Source organism: Zootermopsis nevadensis, unplaced genomic scaffold (assembly GCF_977971745.1).
Source record: "Zootermopsis nevadensis isolate Lab colony 2312 unplaced genomic scaffold, Znev_1.0 Znev_ptg000021l, whole genome shotgun sequence".
NCBI classification, from domain to species: Eukaryota; Metazoa; Arthropoda; class Insecta; order Blattodea; family Termopsidae; genus Zootermopsis; species Zootermopsis nevadensis.
Genome location: NW_028259153.1, coordinates 7,712,493 through 7,738,150, shown reverse-complemented (window position 1 = coordinate 7,738,150; position 25,658 = coordinate 7,712,493). Strand labels below are relative to the sequence as shown.

Below are 25,658 nucleotides of genomic sequence, written 5' to 3'. Positions count from 1 at the left end.
AGCTAGTCAATAAATTCCTAGTCTTTTATGCAGAGCGAAAGTGCATTACTAATGTTCACACGAGCCCGCTAATGGATCACATCGTGAGCCTGATTAATTTAGCCTACACGCTAAAACCCTATTAAGATCCTTTTTAGTATTAGATTCCTATTTACGTCGATGTTTACAAAGGGGTCCCTTTCCTTCAGATCTTAATTACAATTTTGAATACTTTCCTTTGTTCCTACGCGTTAAAACATCACACTTCTTATCATCCTCCACGGATTAATCCGCTTTAAAATACAGAGTGTCCCAAAAGACGTGCACACATTAATATACGGAACATTAACTATGTTATTGATCTCCGTGTGTGGTATTTACGAGGGGAACCTATTACGGTCTACACTAGGCTCGCCAATTCACGAAGTGCCAGTGCTTATGCATGATAAGTTTTAGTTTATTGAAATGTCTTTATTTCCTTCATTGCATGTTCAAACGTCTTTTAGAGACACTCTGTATAAGACATCTGATATCACTGAGCTGTACAGTGCTTCACTGCGCCTGAAATAATGTAATAAAGCAATGGATGGTACCAATTTCAGTGTTTGAGGGACAAAGTAACAACACGCATATAAATTAGGCACAGAACAAGAACAAAAAAGAGAGATAAAAAAGCTGAAAACGGAAAACAACATCCTGACCTTGAATTGTTATAGCAGCCAATGTCACCGCGTTACACCGTTTTATCTAACTCTGCCAGGCATCCCTTGACAACAGTGACACGATTAGTTAGGACGCATAAAGATGTCGTTACAGCCCTAGCAACACACGTAAAAGATTTTTTATTGCTCCTCGGAACATGGAAGTAACATTTGCTACTAGGCATGCTCTTGCCCCTACTTCTTAGACTTCACCGTAACACACCTTTGTCAGAGAATTTGCCGTGGAGTCACGGCGATTATCGGAAAAACGATGTTACAAAACGTGAGATTTAAAGTTCTCATGGCGGTTTACTTGCTGCCTCCGTCAACAAGGCCCTGACGATAGAATCATCCCTAAAACGCCAGCAAACTTCTACCAGACTACACGGCGCAACAACTCAGAAAACAGTCATTTTCAATGTTTCGATTCGGGCCAGAAGTTTTTTCTTGCCGAACACTATCAAAAGCTAAAATATATAAAACAATTTCAGCTCTTGCTTTGTAGTGTGAAACTCGGCCTGTCAGCAAGAACACGCTGATGGTATCTCAGAACAGGGTGCCAAGGTGAATATTTGGACCTAAGAGGGTGAAAATAACAGAGCCGCCATTAGAAATTACCTTGAATAACATAATTACAGTTTTAATATTAATTTTAAGCTTATCCTTTCATCTACGTGTCCCTAGTGGTCTACTCTCTCCAGGATTTCAAAATGTATAATACATTAATAAATTTGATCACATTAAATTAAGCGTACTTATATTTGTCATATAAATTTATCGCCCAACAACAAGAACCATTAATACAGCTTATACACGCTGTACTGTCCAGTGTCAAGGATAACTACTGTCTGGCTTTCTAACGGAAAAAAGTCTTTCAGTGTCACAATGACATAATATGATATGAGTCATGCGTCTAAATATTATGTGTTTATGAGACTATGATACCAGAATATATATTATTTCTTTGTTACTTAACAGTTTTTCCATATTTGTGCGTTTACACACCATAGGGACACAATATAAAGACAAGATATCCACTCGAAATTTCACGCATCGATTCCAAGAAATGTGATTCTATGAGGTTTTTCTCGGCATCTCCAAGCAAGTACTGAAATATTACATAAAACAGGCAATAATTGCCTCCTCCCAAATCCTTATTATTATAATTTTCCATCACCTTCAATGTTACGATTCTTACATAGGTGAAACAGTAATTAAATAACATAAAAATAAAACTATTAATTCTACATGCTCATATCATTCCACAATACAACAAGATTAACTACAAGTTGACACAGTAATAAGTGCGAGTCTTGTATCTGAGAAGTACTTGGTTCGAGTCTAATTCTATGTACTAGATACACGGACTAGACTTTGTGATCTTCCTCAGTCACTGCAAGCCAACTGCTTCGTACATAGTCCTTTATATATTCTCACAGACCTACAATTAGGACAATAAGTGATTCAGATATTTGAAAAGATGACAGAAGACATAAAATGTTTGTCGGCAGGGAAAACACCACATGGAAGACCTAGTTGTAAATGAAATTATAATATTACGTTGATTATTAAAAGAATAAGGTTCGATTCTATTGCCTTAGGACACGTACAGACTTGTGAACGTGGTAATGAATATTTGGATTCCATGGAGAATTTCTTGAGTAACTGAGCAACTACCGCTTTATCAAGTAGAACTGAGTCATATAAATCCTTATCTAATGCCTGGAACTAAGAGTGAAACAAAAATGTGAGATGTGACTTTAATGGCACAAATCTCAAAATCAAATTTAACACAAATCAGTCATCTGATTAAAAATTAATCAGGGACCGCGTAACAGATTAAGTCTATCTTTTTTTATAAATATGTGAAGAATGGTCAAATAGAAATATTACATAATGAAACACGTACAGTACAATGTGGGTAACGAATTCTTTTGTCTGCACATCACGGTATGCATGACTACCACCAAGAGGATGGGTGAAGAAGCTATCTGAACAAATTAGCCGCTGGGGAGGATATCACTTGCTGAGACACGGAGCTTTTCTGCAGAGGCAAAGCTCAGAGCTACGCACCCCGAAGCAAATAATTATCCAACTCCCTAACCCATTTTCGTTTGGCTGGAGTACTTGTTTACTGAATTACCTTTGAACACAACTTAACAGAAGTAGTTGATAACGCGTAGTTAAACTGATAATTATAAATGAGCAGTAGGATCTATTACATTTGTAGACATCAGATATCAGTTAGTTTCAGTAAACAAAAGAGCAGATATTTTTTGACGTAAAGGGAAGTGACAATTTCCAAGATAGGAGAATTAAAATAAATCAAGAATTAGGGAAGAGGGCGTGGACTGGAATCATCTGGCTCAGTATGATCGATTGTGGGCTCTTGTAAACAATGTAATTAAGATTTTGGTTCCATCAAACGCAAAAAATCTTAACGAACAGAGCGACTCTGCTCCACGGAGTTCTTTATAAAAATTATAAAATATATTATCCAAGCCTGGAAATGATAAACGGTTTTAATTTAATACTTTCGCTGTTCAGAAATACGCTCTATTTTTCAATAATATTTAACACTTAAAAATTTTCATTTTCAGGACTTTTTCTATCGTCTGCTCTTTAAAACCACGACGTTTCGAAGGCTAGTTCTGTCTCCGTCTTCAGGTGAGAGGTACCTACTCTGTTGGGTCACTTAGATAGAGCTAGTCTCTGTCACTGTTCCAGTGACAGAGACCAACAGAGTAGGTACCTCTCACCTGAAGACGGAGACAGAATCAGCCTCCGAAACGTCGTGTTATTAAAGAACAGACGATGGAAAAAGTCTTGACAATGAATAATTGTAAGTGTAAACTACCGTCGTCAAATCCCTTTAAATTGAATATTTAACACTGTTCTCGTCTTGAGTTACTTTATCAAATCCCAGACCACCGTTAAACTACATCTTCCACACAGAAACACCCCTAAAACTACATAAAAACAGATTTCACAGGTCACATCAAACATAAAAGTGAACCTCGAAAATATCCCAACCATTCATCGCTATTTGGAAACAAGCAATTGGTGTAGTTGCGATGTTCCTTTGTTTCACTGGTTTCGGGCTGGCCATGGCGCGTTGAAACCATTACATGAGGATCGATATGAACTGTGGTGGCGTTGCTGGCATATCCTACAAGGGCTGGGGCCTTGGGTTTGCTCCAGCCGGAGGCTGCAAAAGCATACTGGAGCTGAAGCTGCGTTGCTAGGCAACAAGACAGAGAAGCAAAATGTACCCGCCCTGCCCCGGTTCTCCCGGGATCACACGTAACACAGGGAGATTCGAAAAAGTAGCCATTGTTGTGTGTACCACTCAAATGTTTGATGTCTGGTAAGAAGGGTGTACGTCAATACAAATTACAAGACAGGTAAATAAGTTGACTGCAGAACTTGATATTTGACGTTGAACAGATATAACGATGACCATCAAGGTACCCTGGCCGAGATCCTAAACAGAAATCTCCCGAAAAGAAGTTCGACATGTTGCCGCTATTTCAACCTGGCTTGAAGCGACTAACTGCATGGAGCGCAATCGTTCTTCGGAAAGTAATAGTTGTTTAGCTGGTTAATAGCTTCCGAAAGATTATTGGCGTGGCCCTCTAGTCCCATTTAAGGTAAATCTAGAGCAGAAATTCATATCATAAACCGCTTCTTCAAGATACATTTTGATTTTTTTTTATTTACGTCCAGCAAGTTTCATAACCTATTGTGGTTTTTCAACAAATATTTGTACACATTTATCATCTCCCCATGCATGCTACATTTTATGCCCATCTCATATTTCTTGATTTTAAATCCATAATAATAGTTAGTAAAGAATAAAAATTCAAAATCTTTCCATTTGTGTATTTTTCTGAGTAATTTATATTTTGTTTCAATACGTAGTTCTTTATCAATACTGCCGCAGCCTAGTTCATTAGAACCTGTTAAATTCCCCTTCACATAAGATGAGATGTAGTAATAAAAGAGACCGATGTGCCTCGTGTATTATTGTAACATTCCTTATAATACAAGAGATGTAAAATACATTTAAAAGGAAGACTTCGACTGAGTAAAATTCCTTATAAAAAAGATCTGAATAATTTTACGCTTTAGACGAATTCACGTCTGATATCGTAACTCACTTGTAAATATCTATATAGTACGTACCAAATATATTTATGATCCAAACTAGAAGTCACAAATTCAACTACATATATGCACTGCACCGTTTAAATAACCAGTACAATTTCTTTCATATTTCCTCCGTGTATTAGCGTTTGCTAAGAAAATAAGCAGGCTTATGTGATCAACGTAATGACTCCTCTCAACTTTTGAACCATCTGACTGATTTTTACGGCATTTGATATAATGGCAATAGAGATACTCTAACCTTGTATTTTTAAGTTTAGTACATTCAGTTACAACAATATGGCGGATGTACAAAATTGAGAGCTGGTGGCGACACTAGCGCTACTTACCGCAGAGTCCTTAAATGAGACCGGCCTCGGACAGAATGGCGCACTGGGCGAACCAAACTCACCACGCCCATAACAAATCAGTTTGTATTATTAGCAATTTGTATTTTATATGATCATCCAGATCATTACATAATAATAATAAAATAATGATACATTATATTACTGTACGACGCTTTGTCGAACATTTCATGAGTTTTATATTCTTTCCTATGCTCTACCTCAAGATTGGTGAACACATGAGAACATCTGAGAGGAATTAGGAATTTGGTAACTGTTTTATGCAGCACCAGGCATTTTCTTGGAGAGATGAAGAAAACACGTTAAATCCCACTCAAGTTTCCCGAGATTCTTCAGAATGCGAAGCCATCGCCAACCTTGATCGGCAATTACGAGAAACGTTTTTTAAACATGTTATCAGAAACTACTGCGTTTTAAATAGAAATTAGTAATGTCAATAGCGGACGAGAGACACATCATCCATCAAAATGCACCGGCAGAAATTCCGACCTCTCAGCAGGTGTGATAAAAAAACTAGAGCGGTCGCCCTGTGAACGACGCAATTTCATTGATGTTTGAAAAAAACCCTGTATTAATGCAAACAGAAGATGCGCAATACTGTATGCCATCTTGTATTCAGCTCATTACACAACTTCTTGCCAGGCGGGTGACATCACTAACCATCAATAACTCCCAAATATTACGTATTCTGTGACAGTAATTAAATTCATCAATTCCAGTGCAGCGTATCAATAACAGAACTTAAAACTCTAACGTCTTTTTTTTACGTTTACTATATAATATCACTACTTCGTTAGCATGTAAGTACAGATGTAAGCTTCATGAAAAAAACACGATTGTTAATGTACAAATGTCAGGATTGATTAGGTATAAAAAGCCTCCCTATACACTTTTGCGCCCATAAAACCGGCCGTGTCTGAAATGATGGACGGACTATGATATAAAAAAACAAATTAAACTGTGCTCAACCAGTTACACTTTCAGATTTTTTTCGAAGACTAACAGTTCTGTCACCAGAGGTCTCTGTGAATTGTAGGCGTGAAAATGGCGCTGTGTAAGGAGACGGTGCAGTAATTGAGTTCTTGCTGCAGAATATATAAAAGAAAAGCTCCAAAATTAAAGACAGGTATTCTGAGATTTAGTTCTGTCATGGAGAAGATTTCCTCCAACATTACAATGTGAGGCCTCAGACTAGGGCTGCAGAAATTCACCACTTGGTTTCACGGTCTGGAAACATCCACCCCACAGTCCAGACTTGGCTGTATCGGACTTCCGTTTCTTCCAGAAACTGAAGGAACATTTGAGAAGACATAGCTTCTTTCAGGCGATAAGTCAAGACAACGGTGAAGTTGTGGTTCCGTCAACAAGACGCACAGTTCAATCGCGACGTCTTCATGAAACTACCGAAAAGTTAACAGAATGGTATGGACCACAGAGAAGATTATGTTGAAAAGTAACTGAGTGAGATTACAGAATTTAAAGTGTGTGTAGCCCATACATGCGATTTTGTTGAGAATTAATTTAATAAAACTACAGAACAGAGTTCAAGAAAAGTAGTTGTTTTAGCTGTAATGAAATATATTTTCCCGTTACGACGGAAAAGTAGGAATCATTACTTTCCAGCAAGTGTTCTTATTTTAGATTTCAATCTGATGGCGATTCTAAGAATTGAAGGAAGGAATTTAAAATTCGGCATGGGGCATATCACAATAAAACTTCAAGTTCTGCATTTAATGTTGCTTAAAAGCCAGCAATTACACACACTGAGGCAGTAAAATGCTTTGTGGTTATGCCCGACAAAGGTAACGTTAAGTTTAACGAGATAAAAATCTCTGAAAAAGTTATCGTCCCAAAAATAAAGCATAATATTATAATTGAAAGCAATACATTTTCACTGGACTAGGATTTAATCGTATAACCACCTGTGAACGAGTTAAGGACTGTCTTCTACAATTTAAATTGCATGTTAATGCTGAATTATAAACTACCTGCACTAGATACTAACACAAGATCTGCAAGAACGGGAGTCTCTGCTAAAGGAAATCAGGTTTTATGACTTCAACCCGAACTACTTTCCGCACTTCCTGCTGCCTAGATTTACTTCTCATTCTTGTTTCTTTCCAACAATCCTTTACTGTATTCTCCACATACTTTGCCAAGGATAAACCTCACAATTTGTTCCCATTTCTAACTGAAATTTTCCATCTCAGATAAATTCCAGAAATCACAAAACAGAACAAAGTCATACGAATAGAAACAAACTTTCAAATGGTCTATTTTCCGTTGAATCCCTTCCCTTTCCGTTTCCGTGTTTATCAGTTGCTTTCGGAATAAACACGTGATGGCAACTTTGGTTAAATTAGAGAGTTTTTCACGCGTATTAAGGAAGTAGTTAGCGAATAGGCTCTTGGTTATGGAAAACCAAAACTCTAAGAGAAAATGAATGTTTCATCCGTATGCATACCTTGCCAGTAGTGTTACATGTTTAATGAATGAAAAATAAGTGTTACTTTACAAAATCGCGTTACGTTATCAAAATCTCTCTTTGCTTATTCTGAAACGAAAATAGACTGCCTGGAAGTACTGAGATTTATGTACAAGAATCTACGTGAAGAAATGTAGGAAAATTCAAACATTACATTAACTAAGTCATTGTTTACTCAACTGATTTTCCTGATAAAGTAGATGCCGATAAATGTTGAGAAAAGTTGTACATCTCTTGAGATGCACGACCGCTTACTTCCACGTCCTTTACAATTAATCACTCACTGTTTATCCTATCGTTTGAAACTATATTAATTGAGTAAATTAAAAGAGTTTAAAATAAATCAAGAATAAAGTAATAAAGGAAAGTTATAAGCTCTTAATATTAACATCAATGTTGGCCTTGTCCGTTGTAACGCTGAGTAAAATTTTAGACAGATATCAACGTTTATGAGGAACTTACTGACTTCATCTTCAGGGATGAGAAGTTAAAAATTCACACGAAATTACAACAAAGAAGACCAACAGCGGGCTCTCCATTGTTGAAAAACATAGATTATTAAAATTAATTTTTATATTTTCTATATTTGCTCTATATTAATACTTCAAACATAGCGTGATGAAGTCCGACATTATAAACACTAAGAAAAGTTGTGAAAAAATGTCTGTTATATAGGCCTATAAAATTTGTTATTAGGACACTTTATATTCTCCCCCCCCACCCAAAAAACAACTGAAAACTTCAAAATACACAATAAATACAGTAACACATAATGCAGAGGGAGGGGTAAATAATACATCGGATATTCACTATATTGAATGGAAGGAAGTCTTGGTTCATCAATTCAGATGAAAAGAACGGCATATCCGCTTACAAAATTATAAGATGGAGATGCATCTTAAATTTGTTACTTTTTAACAGTGTTTTATTATTCAAGTAAAATGTCTTAAGTAATCCCATATATTTATTATCAACATTTCCTCCCAAGACCAGAATTTCGTTATACCACGATTCATCTTTTATTGAACGACTCAAAGTTCTGAAACCACCGTTCACAGGCTGAACTCCGTGTAAGGGGTTTAAGCCTGTTAAACTTTACGGGTTGTGAGTCGAGGGAGACTTTTTATAGGACCTCAGGTGATGTGTTATGATGGCATTGTTCAAGAAACAGGTCACTAAATCCGCAAGTTAAACTCCGAAGAAGAGGCTCCATGGAATTCTAGTAGATAAAGTATCATTACCGTATTTATCAGATTCGTGATAAATACTCAGAGTGTAAGAGAAAACAGAACGCACTATTTCTTTATAGACGCCATAAAAGTTTATGATTCAACAAAGAGAGATGTAGGGCCTAATACACAATATTCTCGTTCAATGTGACATACCCGCTAAATTATCTGGATTAATTATAATGTCTCTAAACAAAACCTACAGTTAAATGTCTAATGGACTTCACATTCAGAACAGCCTAAAACATGCTTTACGACTTCGCATTAGAATATGACATCAGGAAGTCCCAAGAAAACAAAAATAGAATGAAGCTGGATGGAACACACCAGCTCTTGGTCTGCGCTGAAGATGTAAATTTATTTGGAGAAAACATAAATATCACAAAGACGAACGCGTATTTATTCCAGACGCCAGCAGAAAAGTTTATCAAACACAGAAAAAAGGTATATATTCAGATTTCGTGACCAAAATGCAGGGCAAAATTGTGATATACGTTACAATTAATAAATCATTAAAAAACGTGGCAATGTTCATACACACTTGGGAATTACAGTAACAAACATATGTAATCCGACCTGTGCAATGGGATGGATTACAAAAATTATTTAAATATAAATACAAGCAATTATATATGAAGTATAGGCGTCTAGGTTTTGATGACATTTCATTTATTTTTACTTCATGATCTGAAACCTAATTTTGTGTGTGTGTGCGCGCGCGCGCGTACGAGAGCGCTTTAACATGATGTAATAATGTTAAAAATGGGCTGCAGTCTTGTGATTGTTATAACAGGAAGAGAGGCAATATTTTCCAATTCTACCACTGAAAACACTATTGAGATGCAATTTCTGATAGGCACGATTGAACAAGCCTCACTAACGACTATATTCGCATTATGGGCAGACCTGTAGCCTTGGTGTAACTTCAAGTGAACGCTTTTGCTGACATACACTTGTACGTCATGGGTGATTCGTCCTGTTAAGTGTGGCACTAATCGCAAAAAGTTCCATCTTATGCTTGTCTCTATATAAATTTAATTTTTAAGCCGTACCTCTAAAGTCTCTCCTTAACCTCGAACGGTGACATTCATTAAGGCTTAAATTGTAGGATGTCTTCCCTAATTTTTTATTCGTAAACATACCTAGTGCCAATATTAAACTGGTCGATTAAACATAGGTCTATGTTAGTTTTATATTGACTAATACCGAGAAGTAGTCATCAGAATTAATCAGAACTACAATTAATTTAGAAACCTGTTTAATACAGGGAATTTCAGAACACTGAGGATACATTATTTTTGTCACCTCTTAGGAATAAGTATTGACGGTCACAAATGATTACAGTCTCAATAATAGGTATTACTTACATGGTTTTTATGTTTAGTAAAATTTATCTCTTTTTAAATAAATCTACTTGGTACTGGATATATTATTTTACGATTTTTGATAGTTTGTAGGCGTATTTTCTGGATTCTGGCATTTTTAATTCCAGTAAGTTATGCAGCCTCTAGTTGTGTAAATGAACTTAATGAAATCCTTCGCACTCCAAATTAACAAAATGATTTCCATCAATGAAAGCGATGGGGACGTCTAAACCCCCCCCCCCCCTGGTTATTCCACTGGTAACAAGTTGCCTATAATGTATTCAAGACATTTTGAACAAGAAATGATTGCTACCACTCAATTCAAAGCTATTGTCTTTCCGTCCCCGTCTCCGACCCGAAAACAAAAACGTTAGAATATTAGAAAAAAATAAATATCATAATATTATAAACATTTGCATTAGAAAAATAATTATTAGAATATTATAAACATAAATTAAAATATTAGAACAAAGGGAAAAATATCAGGATATTGAAAAACATAAATACTAGAACATTAGAAAGTTATACCAGAACATTAGAAGCACATGTTAGAATATTACGAAACATAAATATCGAATATTATAAACATGCACATTAGAAAACAAATGTTAGAATGTTAGAAACTATGATAATGATAGAAACAAATATTAGAACATTAGAAACACACCTTACAATATTAGATCACGTACATATTTTAATAAAAGAAAAAATACGAATATTGAAAAACAAATATTAGAATATTATAAAACATAGGCATGAAACTTGGTCCCTCACCCTAGAGCATGGACACAGAACACTATTGTTTGAGAACAGAGTGATGAGAATAATATTTGTTTTCAAGAGAAAAGTAACAAGATAATGGAGACAATTACTCAATGAGGAGCTTCACATGTAATAGTCATCACCACATAATACCGGGGGTTAACATTAAGGAGGATGTGGTGGGCGGGATATGTAGTAAGCATAGTTTTATAATAAATATATAAAACATTTTAGTTGAAAATTCTTAAGGAGAGAAGCTACTTGGGAGACCTAGGCATAGAGGAGAGAATAATAACATTAATTCTAATTAAATAAGGTGTAATGTCTATGTCATTGTTCTACATAGCAAAATTCTGTAGAACTGCAGGTAAATACCAGCGTTCAGGACAAATACAGCGTCTCCTTATTCAGTCCTGAAGATCAACATCGACATCTTCACAGCCGAGAGGATCTCAATTCTTAAACAGGCTGCAAGTATACAAACTCGGGTCAGGGCTATTGTGGCAACCATAAAAAAATTCTGGTTCAATAAAGTGTGACTTTTTTCAACCTATTTTTATAAAGTTTATATATTTTCTTAAAATGTTTAATTCCCAAGAGTATAAACTAGCCTCGCGCAGTACCTTAAAATACGAGTGGCTACATGCTCAGACTTAATGCGGTAAATTGTCATTTTAGATTAGTAACACTTCGTATAAAAAACGAGGTTTCTTCTAAGAGAGTTTAACCTAACTCCTTCAAGTCAACTTTAAAATAAATATTGTACTCTTATTCATGTTTGTATTAATTTCAATCTTATAAAAACTGAAGTACCATAATTAAGTGGTGCATAATTTTAAACTAAAAAGTAAGCAATATCGACAATAACGTTTAATTTGTGCAGTATATCGAAGTATGGAATATTCTTTATTTGTTCGTTGTTTAACTCGTAGCTTTAGTTTTCTTAATATGTGGATTCCAAGTATATAATTACAGTGTCTTCTACCTTCACAGATCGGCAGGAAAAAAACCATATCTCCACAAAATATTTTAACAAATTATAATTCAGTAATACAAAGAATCGATTACATACAGTTATTTCACATACATGGTAGATATCGATATATCTCGATATGAGGAAAGCGAGACCTGGGCTGCAATCACGAACCTGGCAGGAGTGGGAGGGAGATCTGGAAATGGTGCTGAGATAGTGTATGTGTGTGTGTGTGTTTGTGGGGAAGGGGTGATCAGTGGGTGAGAGCTGAAGCGGGGAAGGGGGCGCGAATTTAGAGGGGAGGGAAACAATCTCTCACTGCACATGCGCCTTTCAGCACTATCTCGACTAATCGATGGGAGAGCTATGCGAATTACCACGAGGTGGCTGTTCCAAAATAAAAGGAATATAAAAAGTTAGGGGTAGAATTGGAGGGGGAGGGGGAGGCTGGTCGGGGCGCCGGTGCGAGAGATTTTAGTATCTCGAACGCGGATTGGGGGTTGGTTTCATATTGTAAAAGACGGAGATAGGGCACATAAGGGTGGGTGGGGGTAGGTATTTTGGCGTCTGCGTTGTTCTCGTGGAAAAGGGATGGTCTGTGCATCGATTGACGAGGGGGGATACTATCCAAGAGTCCGGGCCCAGTCAGAAGGCAGACGGTCGTCAAGACTGGCGTTCTCGTGAATTGCTGCTACACTCTACTGCAAAGCAGCCCCCTCAAGTGTGGGTAAAAGGGGGTGCCATCGACGTCCACGCTGTTAGTGATGGTGATCGTCAACTTGGCGTCAGCCGTAATTGGTAAGTAGCACAACATAAAACGTAGTTTCAGTAGAATTTCCCTGTACAGTACTTCATCTTGTGTCCCCCAGAGCACTCTGCTTCTTTCCCATCCTAACCTTCGGCCGAGAACACATATCGATTGAAGGGGAAAGCCAGAATCTTTTCTGTTCTCTCAGAACTTCTACAAAACTACAACTTTAATTTCAAAGCGAAACTTTAATAAAGTTCCAACACAGATAGAAAATGGTCTACACTTTATCTGTAGCTGGTATCCTGATCACTTGTTCCCCACCTGCTAACTACTATCATTGAACGTACCTTCCTTTCCTGTTGAATGACTCTCAGGTGTACCAACCTATACAAAAATTCACCAAGTTTAAATTCAAACATTATAAACAATTGCTTCTGACAAAATTAATTGCTGTTGTACTTCCTGTTCATTTATCTAAATGCCAGATAATCGATCATCAAACTAAGTTTGGATGTTGAAATTTATAAAGTGTTTTGTATTTTGTAAAAATTAAGCTCCTTTCAGTTTTGAGTATATACTACTATTAACATTAAATGTGATAAACATTTTTCCAAAAATTAGTAACCCTGATTGTATTTCCCGATCATAGTGTCATATTGCACAGAAGACGCAAAATTAGATATATCTTTGACGTTCAAAGAAAGTTTTTTCATCGTATTGTTTACAGTTGCATAAATCAGTGAATTTTCTGTGGATCTCCTTCACACGTAATACCAAATTTTATATTTTTAATTACGAATTGTGGTGATAATTACACTTTATAATAATAAAATAATTTTTACAAATTTTATTAAAATATTTTAATTCTTGGTTGAAACATAAAACCAGACGTCAACAACCACATCCATGAACACATTTTACATAATACATATAGTCGATATTATATGAATATTAAAGCAATTAATAAATCGATTAAACCGTATATTTATATTTTATGCATTTGTTCTGACTCAATATTACTATACTTGAAATTTGGGTATATTATAGAATTACGTGTGCAGCTGTAAAATACGTTTATGAGAAAGTATGAATTTATATCAAATTTACGATACAATGATAGTTGTTCTCCCTTTGTCTCAGTAATAGACACTATCACGCACTCTTATGGTTGTAAGAGAGTATAATCATTTATGCAGGTAGATCTTCGTTATAAATCAAGTTTTCAATTATTTACTGTGTCCTTAATTTCATACGTTTTCATCACGATTCTATGGGCATATTAACTTATAAAATATAATTAATTCTCGAACTCCCTATAGCAGCGACGTTCCTTTCCAAATTATGTATCATAATCCAGAACAAAGCCACATTATAAAAAAAGAAGCAATAACGAACCTGACCATCCTCAAACAAAATTACAGGGTTTAACATTTGCTAAATAAAGAATTTTGTTTGTATTCTACGTGGCCAGAGAACTGGCCTTGCCATTTACCCATAATGCCATGCAGCACACAGAGGGAGGCCATCGATCTGTGTTGACACCCCCCTCACTCTCCCAGCCCCTCGCCAGTCCAACCTCCACCCCCCGCAGTAGCATATGACAGAGATATCACGAGATATCAAAACAGAGAACAGCAACTTTTTATGGAAAAGTATAACAGTTCTTCAATGAAGAATTTACCTTCAGTTACTGAACTGTCATCATCATGAATGACAAACTCATTTATAAACTAATATATAAATGTGGAAAAGGCTGTCTTTCATGCTTAAGTGATTATTTAAGACTATTTTAATATATTGGTAGAAAATATTTATTTCCCTTTTATGCCAATTATTTTACATTTACTCAAGAATTAAATTATAAACTACTTTGATTTGCTTATAAAATATCCACAAAATATGCAAGATTTAAAACTTCCACGACACGTGTTACAATTTTTTATCGTGCGATCAGCCTTGGCAAATATAGGACAAGAGTCAGTAGACCTTGCTCCAGGTTAAGCGGCATGACAATGTGCCCCAAGCGAGAGGACTGGCCACCCCTCACAAAACACGCCAGTAAGCAAGTGGCACTGCTAAGACCGACTGATAAATCAGCGAATTTAGCAATTCTCCAACCTTATCCTGATAATGAAAACAGAGCTAGTCTTCGAACGTTGGCATTTGACTAAGCATTGGCGCAGCTGATCTTCAGAGACAATTTTAGAACACCCGTGAAACATTTATCTTCTTAAGGAAGACATGTTTCGTATGGCCCCGCCTACATTATTTTGTACTATCTTGCATGATAAACAGTAACTGCCTAACATTAGGAAATACATATTTTAATTCCCGTCAGTAACTATCGCTGTAAGTAAGCGTCTAGGTTAACGAAGAACGCCCTCTCAAGAACTAGGACGCGACTCACTGACGAATGTTTGGAGAATCACGAAACAATAATGTAAATCCTGATACTGAAATCTCTGGTTACTCAACAGTATTGCCAAATATGTCACAAATTACTTAATATTCTAAATAAAATAATTGAGTAATATGTGCACTTACTCGTAATAGTAATCCTAATTTATTAGTATTTTTAATCCAAATGCTACAACGTTTAAATAGGTTGTCTTTATTTATAGCCTTGAATCCAACGAATCAATAAAGTAAACGGTGAATACAGTTCACGATCTGTAAATGGCTGGAAACCGATGTCTCAAAGTTTTGTACAATATTCCTTTAATTAAAAACAGTTATGAAAAACGCCTAGTATTACACTACAAGGAAATTTATTCTGAAGAAATCTGACGATAGTCTAAGACAATCTGGATTGCTGGGTTTGTGGACCTTGTCCATCGCCACATGTTGAAAAATTACACAACGTTTCGAGGACAGGATTTGTCCTCATCTTCAGGTCTGGTGAAGGGGCACCTCCTCAGTGGGGTCCATTAGAAGGAGCTAATCTCAGTCACACATGACGAAGAGGGCAGATCCAATCCTCGAAACATTGATGGGCATCTACCAAACTACAAGGCGTAACAAAGCAAAAGACATAAATCTTCAGACTCACCGCCGTGAAAACCTCAAATCTTACATAGAAACTTCATACAAAGACTCGAGACAAATACAGTATTTGGAACAAGCTGTTAGGGATTACTTTACCGGGTGTCTGGCCTTAATGTTTGAATTTGGATCACCGATAAAAGGAATGCATCCCTTAAATTTCCTTCAATTTTAACAAACTTTTAAGTACGAACTGATTTAATGTTTAAACAATGACTGGCATAAGAATTCTTAACGTTGATTATGGATACCATTAATTAAACAAGACTGTAATGTAGAGGGAACACGTGCGCTCTTCGTACGTTATGAACCAACTGAAGTGTACGTACGTGACTGCGCAGTGCGGCCTTGGTACACTCATCTTTCCGTCTTGCCCCCTGGCCGGGGTCACTCACAGCTCAAAGCGGAAGTAACGAGATTATCATGCCGTGTCGAAAATTTCGGAAAGGTAAAAAAGGCTGTAACTAGAAAACAAGGCTTTTCCGCATCAACGTTCATGTGAAAATTTCTTGTTGTTCTGACGTGCAGAACTAAAACTTAGATTTATGACAGACTTGTCAGTTGCAATTTTATGTAAAATATTTTTAATTATTATGCCTCTATTATGGTAAATAAATTGCATTTAAGTAGTATTTACTATTTAGCAGGTATATTTATTACACAGTTATCTGTAATTAAAAATAAGTTTATTTTCTTGTTGAAAACTGAAGATGAAAATTAATGTGATTTGTACCTGTATGGTTCTCAGTATTTCTGAATTCAAGTAACTTAAAATCATATAAAAGGGTTCTAGTGAGTAATACGATATTAATTTCTTTCTGTTGTCTAAAACGTCTTGTTTTCAGGATTGGCACACATCTCGTATTTTATACCATCCAACAGTAGATTTAGAATGAAGTGAGAGTTGACACATTTATTTTCCAGGAACAATGTCAACGCTATTCAGATGTAACTGACAAGGCATAGTCCAGAATATGATTCTTTATTTTAGGACCGGAATTTATTCTACAGGACTCAAACAGAAACATTATTTCTTGTGGAGTTTCCCTCGTCTGAGTTTCTGGTAATTTATGATACATTCAACGATACTGTCGATTCCCAGATTTTATCGAACATAAACAGGATGATCAATTAATAATTGATTGGAAAGGGCGTTGAAGGTAGCTGTCGTGACATAATTTAATGTAGGACTATTATCCTGGCATTTGACTAAACGGAATAAATAGAAACCAACCCCTGTATATGTCAGTAACTATCGCTGTGAGCAACTATTCAGCTTAACGAAGAACACGAAATCAAGAACTAGGTCGCGTCTTACTGCTGAACACTTTGAGTGATGCATGAGAATCGAAAAAAATAATCAAAGAGTGGGAAAATCAAACAACAGTAGCGATAAATATCTAAAAAAATTGACTGACCTTGTTTAGGAAAAATATAAGTATGGCTAGCCTGTATCCGAACAGACATTTTAACCCGTGACCCCAGAATACGTAGGAAGAATGCTAACCATACGACCGCTAAGTTCAGTGTTTCTGATGTGGGCTGTTACATTACATTATAATAGTCAAATTAATATCGTAACTTCTGTAAGCTCCGCAGAAACATTAGAGACTTGCAGATTTACAGAAATAAGTAGAGATGGAAACTCAACATGGGAATTGGTTACAATTGTTCACTTTCAAATCAAACTGAAACAAATAAGTATTGAACACCACATACTTTCACACACATCGTTACACGCCCCCTCCGGCACCATTCACCTTTCAACACCCCTGTACACATTCAAAACAAATTCATATTTATTCAAGGAAAGATAAAAAAATCGTTCCGTACTGTTAAAGGTCATAGTTCCTGTGAATAATAACCGAATACACGAATCATATCAAAAGGAGGAAACGTAGTGAGACCTAAATTATAACACTACTAAAAACTGTTGCTTATTCATTTCACGAGAAAACTTTACATAAACATGTATTCATAACAACGAATAAGAATAAGCCTTACAAGTCACAGTGTTTCTACGTAGGGAACACACGGTAACCTAACCTTCGGATTCTACACGAAACAAAGAATTTATTGACTAGCTGAACAACAATTACCTTATCAGGACGTTTGGAACAAATTCCCCCAAAGTCCTATTTCTTAATATCCTGTACCACACGAATTCATTCTATACCTCTTATACAATTAAAATAAATTTGGCAGCCACCGGATTTGTTCTCAGTGATTAAAGTTTTTTTCTCTCATAATCTTGGGTACAACAATTACGGCACAATCACAAAGTCACAGGACACTTAAGAACATGAAACGCATGAAGGAGGCTTTTTTTCTGGGATGTTGCGCCGACGATTCACAGATGTTTGCTGCCTCCATCATCAGGGAGATCACCTCGATAATGGAGGCGGTAAGCACTTTAGAAACATCGATCAATTTATAAGTCTAGACTGAGCAATACCCCCGTCGCCTTCATGCTGGTTGCCATGAGAACCCAAACTCTAACTAAACAAGAAAGGAAGTTTGCCTAACAAACTAACTAGATCAGGATCATACAGTAGGTTATATTATCACTACGTTAGACTGAAGGCTATAAAAATGGTAGCATTCGACTGTTGGGTTCGATCCCCAATGTATGCATAATCACGATAGTGCCTGGTCACGGAATATTCCATGTTTATATCACAAAGTTTACTATATACACTATAATGAGTACATGTCAAATAATCGTTATAAGGAAAACTAAGTCATATAATGTCTACAATACATAGGTAAGCCAGTAAACTTCCTGAGTTCGATAATTCTTAACTGCCAACGAGTAAAAAAAATTCGTTATTAAGGGTATCTTCGATATTAACTTTTAAAGTTTATTAAGTTTCCAAACGACTTAATTCTGGAAATAGGTTACATATAATTTCAGGTTTTTATATGACTAAACTAACTAATTCTAAGGAGCAGTCGTTCTTGAGAAGCTAATACTACGCTCAGTTAATTAACAAATTTCTCGACTATTACGGAACCCAAAGGTTCACTACAGTGTTCACAGTAGATCGCTACTGGCTCCATCATATGCCAGATGAATCAAATTCACAACCTCAAAACACACCTCACTACTACCCATCTTAATATTATCATTCCATCTAAGTCTATGCTTCCGAGTGCTTTCTTCCCTTCATGCTTCCTAACCAAAATTATGTTCGCACTTTTCATCTCCTCCACGCGCTCGACATGTCTTACCCATCGTTTTCTCCTTGATTGTATCATCCTAATTATATTTTGTGCATTGCACAAGTTAGAAATTTCTAATTTTCAAATCTCTCTCAGATATTTCATATGAAAGTACAAATGAATAAATTCGATTTTCAAATTACATCATTACAAATCTAAAACTGAACGAAATCAAGGAAACCCATAGAGAAAAGTGCATATTAAATTTAAACCTTGCCCTAAACGTATTGTTTTTAATGTCGATTTTGAATCTCTAGAAGCATTACACGTGGGTCTTGGATAAACAGATACATTGACGCTAGTAATACAATGAAATGGATCAGGTTAATTATTGTTGTTATGTTTTCGCGACTGAAGTTCAATGTACAACATTCGAAGCGGCTGATCCCCCAAGGACTTAGTTGCACATTGGATCAGGGTAAGTCAGTAGTAAACTGTTTTGTTGGTGCAACTTACCGCTTGGTCCTATATATTCTGAATAATAGATTTTTGTTTTAATTTACATTCATATTTACGTAACCAGAACGTTTGTTTTACTTCGTACACCATGGCTTTGCTGCTGAAGATAAAATTGTCAGTGTTCGGTAAATTAAACATCCTGTTCAATTTCAGTTCTTATTTGTAATTACACTGGTAATTATACAAATTATTTCTTACAGGACGCAAGCTTACGATAATCTTCAGTTGTGGTATATGTATCACAGGTTAAAAACACTTCTCAAAATACGATCACGCGAACTTGAAGAAAAGCAAAATAAGAAATTTCCATGGCAATTTATCAGATAAGAGGATAAACACGGGTAGCGGGAAGAAGAGTGTGTTCTAAGCTGTGACCTAGATTTCTGAACTCTTGCAGTTAACACGATTCGATGTGTACTTCCTCACTTACCTGAGACCGATAGAAGTAACCTACTCGTCTGCCACCAATTATAATGTCCACGGATAATAACCACAAAAGTATCTTATCCAGTCTACGCCCTCAGGCTTAATATTAACAGCATCTTCAAATTTACATCTATATCTCCAAAATGGTCTCCTATTTTCAAGGTTAACTACGTAAGTTGTATGTTTTATCATCCTTCAGTTGGGATAAGGACATGATATTTTTATTTACATAGATACTTGTTCAGATTTACACGTTGTCTGAACTTTGTAACTTAAACGAGTTATGTAATATGGAATAATTTATGTAATTTGTTAAACTGTTATTTAACTTAACATAATCGGCAATTTCTCGTCTTACTGGGTTTTTCCCCCAATTTTTTATGTATTAACACAAAGAAAACATTTCAGTTCCAAACATCGGAGTAAATTCTGTCGCAGAATTACCAGTGGCCATATCAGACAGTACATTTTTGAAAACGACTAGTGCAATATTATTGTATTTTGGTGTTATCCCTAAGAAGCACAAGGTCTCTGTGTTAAAATAAATTTTCGTAAAACATTTAATAATTAAGATCATATTATTCCATTCTGGAAATTAATGGAAATCGGTCTTGCCTTCTTGGATTAAAGATTAAAACGGAGCAAACCAAATTATTCTTTGAAAATTTACACTTACTGACAAGCCTATACTAATAAAATGGCTCGAAGCAGTTGCATGATACCAGCATAAAAAAATAATTTCAAACTCCTAACTTGCGAGTTCTCTACCAAAAACGATCACGTGATCAGCATATACATCACGTATATATAAGCTGATAATGTTTCATAGGCCAGTCCATGTAAAATTTGTGGACAAAGTTAATGACAGTGAAACAGGACTTTCTCAGAGTCCTTAGATTTTCCTGTTAATATAATTCCACCGCTGCTCCATATTCAGTCATGTATTGTTTGGGAGACGGGCAATGGGGCCGCTGGCGGCCCAGTTCCAGAGAATTGTTCTCACTCTGTAATAAAAGTTGTCTAGTCGTTACTGAACTTGCGTTGAATCAAATGGGGGAATGACTTAGATGAAGGGGTGAATTCAACGCAGATTGTACACATCACCAAATATTATTAGAATGATCAAATCAAGGTTGAGATGGGCGAATCATATAGCGCATTTGGAAGCTGAGAAATGTGTACAAACATTTTGGTAGATATTTTGAACGGAACGACCATTCGAAAAACCTTGGTATATTTAGAACAATAATAAAGTGGGTCTTAGGGAAATAGGGTTGGTGGTTGTGGGCTAGATTCGTCTGGCTGAGGATAGAGAGAGATGACAGACATTTGTAAACATGGTAACGTACTTTCGGGTTCCATAAAAGGTGAAAAGTTTCTTTACGACCTGAGCGTACTATTAACACCTCAAGAAGATATCTGCAGCATAGAATTACTTAGTTGGTTAATTAGTTAGTCTCATTAAAATAACAAAATTTAACACCATTCTTTGTCTACTTTGGTTTGGCAATTTTGAGTAAAATGTCTTCCAACGCCTCACGAGTTTCTAAGATTTCGGGATTCATGCTTTCATACTACTGCACGAAGGACTCGATGGTTTTGATCAGAACAGTTTATGTTTAACACAGTTAAAGTTCCACAACATCAAGAACTTGTCCTTCTTGTGGATAACAAAATATCAGACACATAAAACTGTTCACGCACTTAAACAATAAGCTTCTTCTTCCACACTGAAAACTTTGAACAGATTTAAAGCCTTTATTTCTTATCATAAAATGAGCTACGTATGGAATACATAATAAGATACTACTTAATTTCTCTTCTGTCGATTTCCCTATTCTTTCTCTAGAAACCTAAATTTGTTTTCCGCCACTTTTCCTCAATTTAGAGAACATATGTAAATATATTTTCATATTTGTACAAATTCATTAGAACTTTGTTTGTGAAATTTTAGTCTCTAACAGAGCCGAGCATGATGACGGCTTTCTTCTGGGTTATTGCGCCGCTGAGTAATCTGATAGAAGTTTACCGAACGTTAGAGGTACTTGCTGCCTCAATCATCAGGGCGATGAGTCATTGACCTGATGATAGAAGCAGAAAACACCTCTGAAGCATCGGTAAACTTCTACAAGACTACTCGGAGCAATAACCCAGAAGAAAGCAATCTTTGATATAGAAGGAAGTGGTCGTAGCCTAATTTAAGTCAAATTCCGCCATTTTCACAGAGGGAACGAGGAAATAAAATTCTCAGATTTAAACCCGGTAGTTCCCGAATATGAAGAAGGAGTGATGTTCTGCGATTTGTTAAATATTTTACATGTAGCAAATTCCTTTTATCAAATAAAAAAGGCAAAAAATTATGAAATACTACACTATAAAAGATGGAAAATATAACGACCTAATAATGTACAGTCAGAAGTATAACTAGTTATTGTAAACTGCACGCAAAACAAACTGAGCAAATAACGTTTTTTTTTGCTGTAACGCTGTTACGTCAGATCGACTGGAAAGACGGAGGTTAACATCCATACAATATAGTCTCATCGATATTTTATACAAAACAGATTTTATTGATTGTAACAATTCAAAACACATTTATATTACGACTTTAAAACAGAATAAAAACTTTCAACACTTAGCAAATATGTTTATACTCACTACATATTCTTTCTTTGTGGATCGATGAAAGTTCGTTCTCAGAATTTGAATATAATAAAACTTATCGTAATAATAATATTATATAAGCTTCAATAATCTCACAGCACAGCAGGTCTGTGGCTGAAAGTTATCGCGTCCAGGTGAGGAAGATATAGGACAATTTTAAACAAAACTGTCTTGTCACGGATAATTGATTATGACATTTTATAACATACACCAAATGTTATATGAAAACTACTCATTCGGGACGGTGTCAGAACTTCAAATGCGATCATCCTGAGCATATAAAAAGAGTGTTCTTCAATGTAAGGTCAACGTAGCTAAGGTTATAAGCGATTTAATGAAATAAATTAAGAATATTACACAGACATTGTACTGAATGTATAGACTATCATCAGTTTCATTGACTTAACAAAAACAAATAAATAAATAAAAATGGCGTCCTTCCAATAAGACCTCTCTTGGCATGATAATGATATTCTGGGTTTTTGTGACGTGAAGACTTATCGGTAGACACCAGCGTTTCGTATAAACTGTTTCCATCTTCAGAGCTAAAGATGGAACCCTGAAGATGGATACAGTAAGTTTCTTAGGAAAGACATACCGACGAGTCTACACGGCGAAACCAGAACAACATCGTCACACCACCGCCGGAAATAACTCTAATCTCAGATCTCATTGCTCGGCTGTCATTTCCTATGACAGGCCTTTTACCGAATAAATCCGGAGAAATAAAACTCATTCTTATATCAGTACTGTGTTCAAAAATAAACGTTCCCTTCGTGGGCTCTGATACTGGACCGGACAGAGATGTTTAGGATATGAGACATGCATCTTTCATCCGATAATTTACACGGCAGTGAATCCGAAGATGGCTGTCTTGTGGGTTGTAGCACCGCGTAGTCTAGTATAAGTTTATCAACGTTTCTGAGGTGTTTGCTGCCTCCATCATCAGGGCGATAATGGAGGCAGCAAGGATTACACGATGCTACAACCCAAAATAAACCCATATTCATTTATACTTGTTCTGTACTCAAACATTACATTGTCCTTATTACGATTTTTAGTTGTGCTGGTTTTTAATACGAATTGATGTTGAAAATGGTCCATTTCGTGCAACATATTTCATTGACATCCTATAATAATGAAATAATTCAATGTGTTGCCGGTTTTTATTCACACTGCTTCTTTAAACATTTATAGTTTTCTGATATTTGCTTTTAGCCGTATGCTGATTCAGCACAGACCAGATTATTTTACAGATTAGATACAATTTTATTTAATTAACTTTGACGCTGCTGATAGCACGCGACGATTCTGGCGCGCTTTTTTCAGTGAAAGCTTCAACACTTCAAAGGATTTGCTAATTTCACAGCGATTATTCCAAAGACGGCTGTCTTCTGGGTTGTAGCGCCGTAGTTGGCAAAATTCTACCAGAATACACGGTGCTATAACCCAGAAGACAGCAATCTTTAACACTAAGTTTACAAATTGTTAATTTATAAATAAAAATATTATTTAAAGAGTAATAAAAAGTTTCATACCAAAGAGACATATTTGACATATACGTTTCTATTTATGATTCATGGCACTAAATTTTGAGTCAACTTAATAGTAAATGGTTCTGTGAAGTAGAAATTATTCGATTATTATTTAATATATGCTATAAATAAATCCAGGCCATTTTATAGTTTCGTGTTATTACAAAAGTAAGATAGCAACGGGAAGCTTAAACTGCTTTATGTTAGAAAAGTATTTACCTCCGAAAGACAAATTAAAATAAAACAATACAAAATCCCTGTTGAGGGGCTTTGCTTCCTAATCAAGAAATGATAAAATGTTATTTTTCGTTGGAAGACCGGCTGATGCTTATCGTGATTTTAGTCAGTTCTTCTACGCCTATTTTTCTGAAGTATTTTAAAAAAGGCCTCGGGCACTATCCTACATAACCTTCCCAATTTATTATACACTACATAATTACGTAGCTGAGAAAGTGTTTTTAAGGAACTTATGAACAAAAAGTAACCAATTCACAGTAAGGGATTAAAGCGACAGAAAATGTCTTTATAGACCAGGAGGAATTAAGCGTCAGGCATCTCGACCACACCTCCATCCAGATAAAATATGACCCTGATAAAGATCATTTCTAGATTGCAGTTCCTATGTGCTATGAGAGTAATGAGGCTTCACAGTGACACTATCAACACTTCCTTCCAAATTATACGCTGACTGTCCGTGATCACCATCGTCTATCATAGCTCCTATAATCTCAGACTTAAAGAAAAAATATGGGCGATTCGGGATAGCTGAGTCAGCAAAGTGACTGACTACGGGCTTAATGATCAGTGCAGTGACAGATTTTTGGCAGATCCAGGTACTTTTATCTTTGACACCACCGTCGGGTCAGGTCTCTTGTCCTGTAGGATATAAAACGGCCGAAGCGTAAATCAAGCCAATGTCCATCTAGTACCGAGGTTAGGAATTTGTGACGCAATACTAGTCCCGCCATTTGAAATTTATGGCGTGGTATTTAATTACGAATTAGAACAACTTTACCTTAGAAGTATGAACAAAATCCATATATAGACAATTACAATGCCGTATAGGTCCTGGAAGAAACTGAAAAGACAATTCAATATTCAATGCTTTCAACCACACAAGAGGTTAATTTGCTGCGATTTTAACGGCGTTAAAAATGTTGATTGTGATCTGGGTTGTGTAGCCATATAGAATATGTTGCTTCAAACGTTAAAGAAGAACGTATCACCTCCACTTTCAGTGTAGAAGTGACCCGGATCATGTACATAAATACTTCTGAAACTCTGTTAACCGTCTGCACGGCCTTACAACCCAAAAGACCACAAGCCACATCTTATTCATATTCCAACAAACGTGAGTGGATATCCAGTTTGTGAGGGCGCTGAAGTCCCTGTCTAATTAACACAATGGTGACGTCACATACAACGCGTTCTGTTGAATGGATAATTTTGTTTCTAGCCAAGTAACATTTCCTTGGTTGGGAAGAAGAGCTTGAAGTTTGCTTGTTACATTCACGGACGTGTAATATTTTGGAGCAGGCTGTACCGGGAGGTT

The 25,658-nt window shown here is 36.0% G+C and overlaps 1 protein-coding gene and 1 long non-coding RNA gene across 4 annotated transcripts in view; one reads left to right on the top strand and one right to left on the bottom strand.

Moving 5' to 3' along the window:
* The window catches only part of Oli (basic helix-loop-helix family member olig), a 99,921-nt gene that overhangs the window by 36,640 nt on the left and 37,623 nt on the right, over positions 1-25,658 (bottom strand). The gene's annotated exons all lie outside the window — the stretch shown is intronic.
* The window catches only part of LOC110839810 (uncharacterized), a 46,965-nt gene continuing 33,737 nt past the window's right edge, over positions 12,431-25,658 (top strand). Inside the window, exon 1 of the long non-coding RNA XR_015536275.1 lies at positions 12,431-12,805. This is a non-coding gene — a long non-coding RNA (uncharacterized LOC110839810). The remainder of the gene's footprint in view (positions 12,806-25,658) is intronic.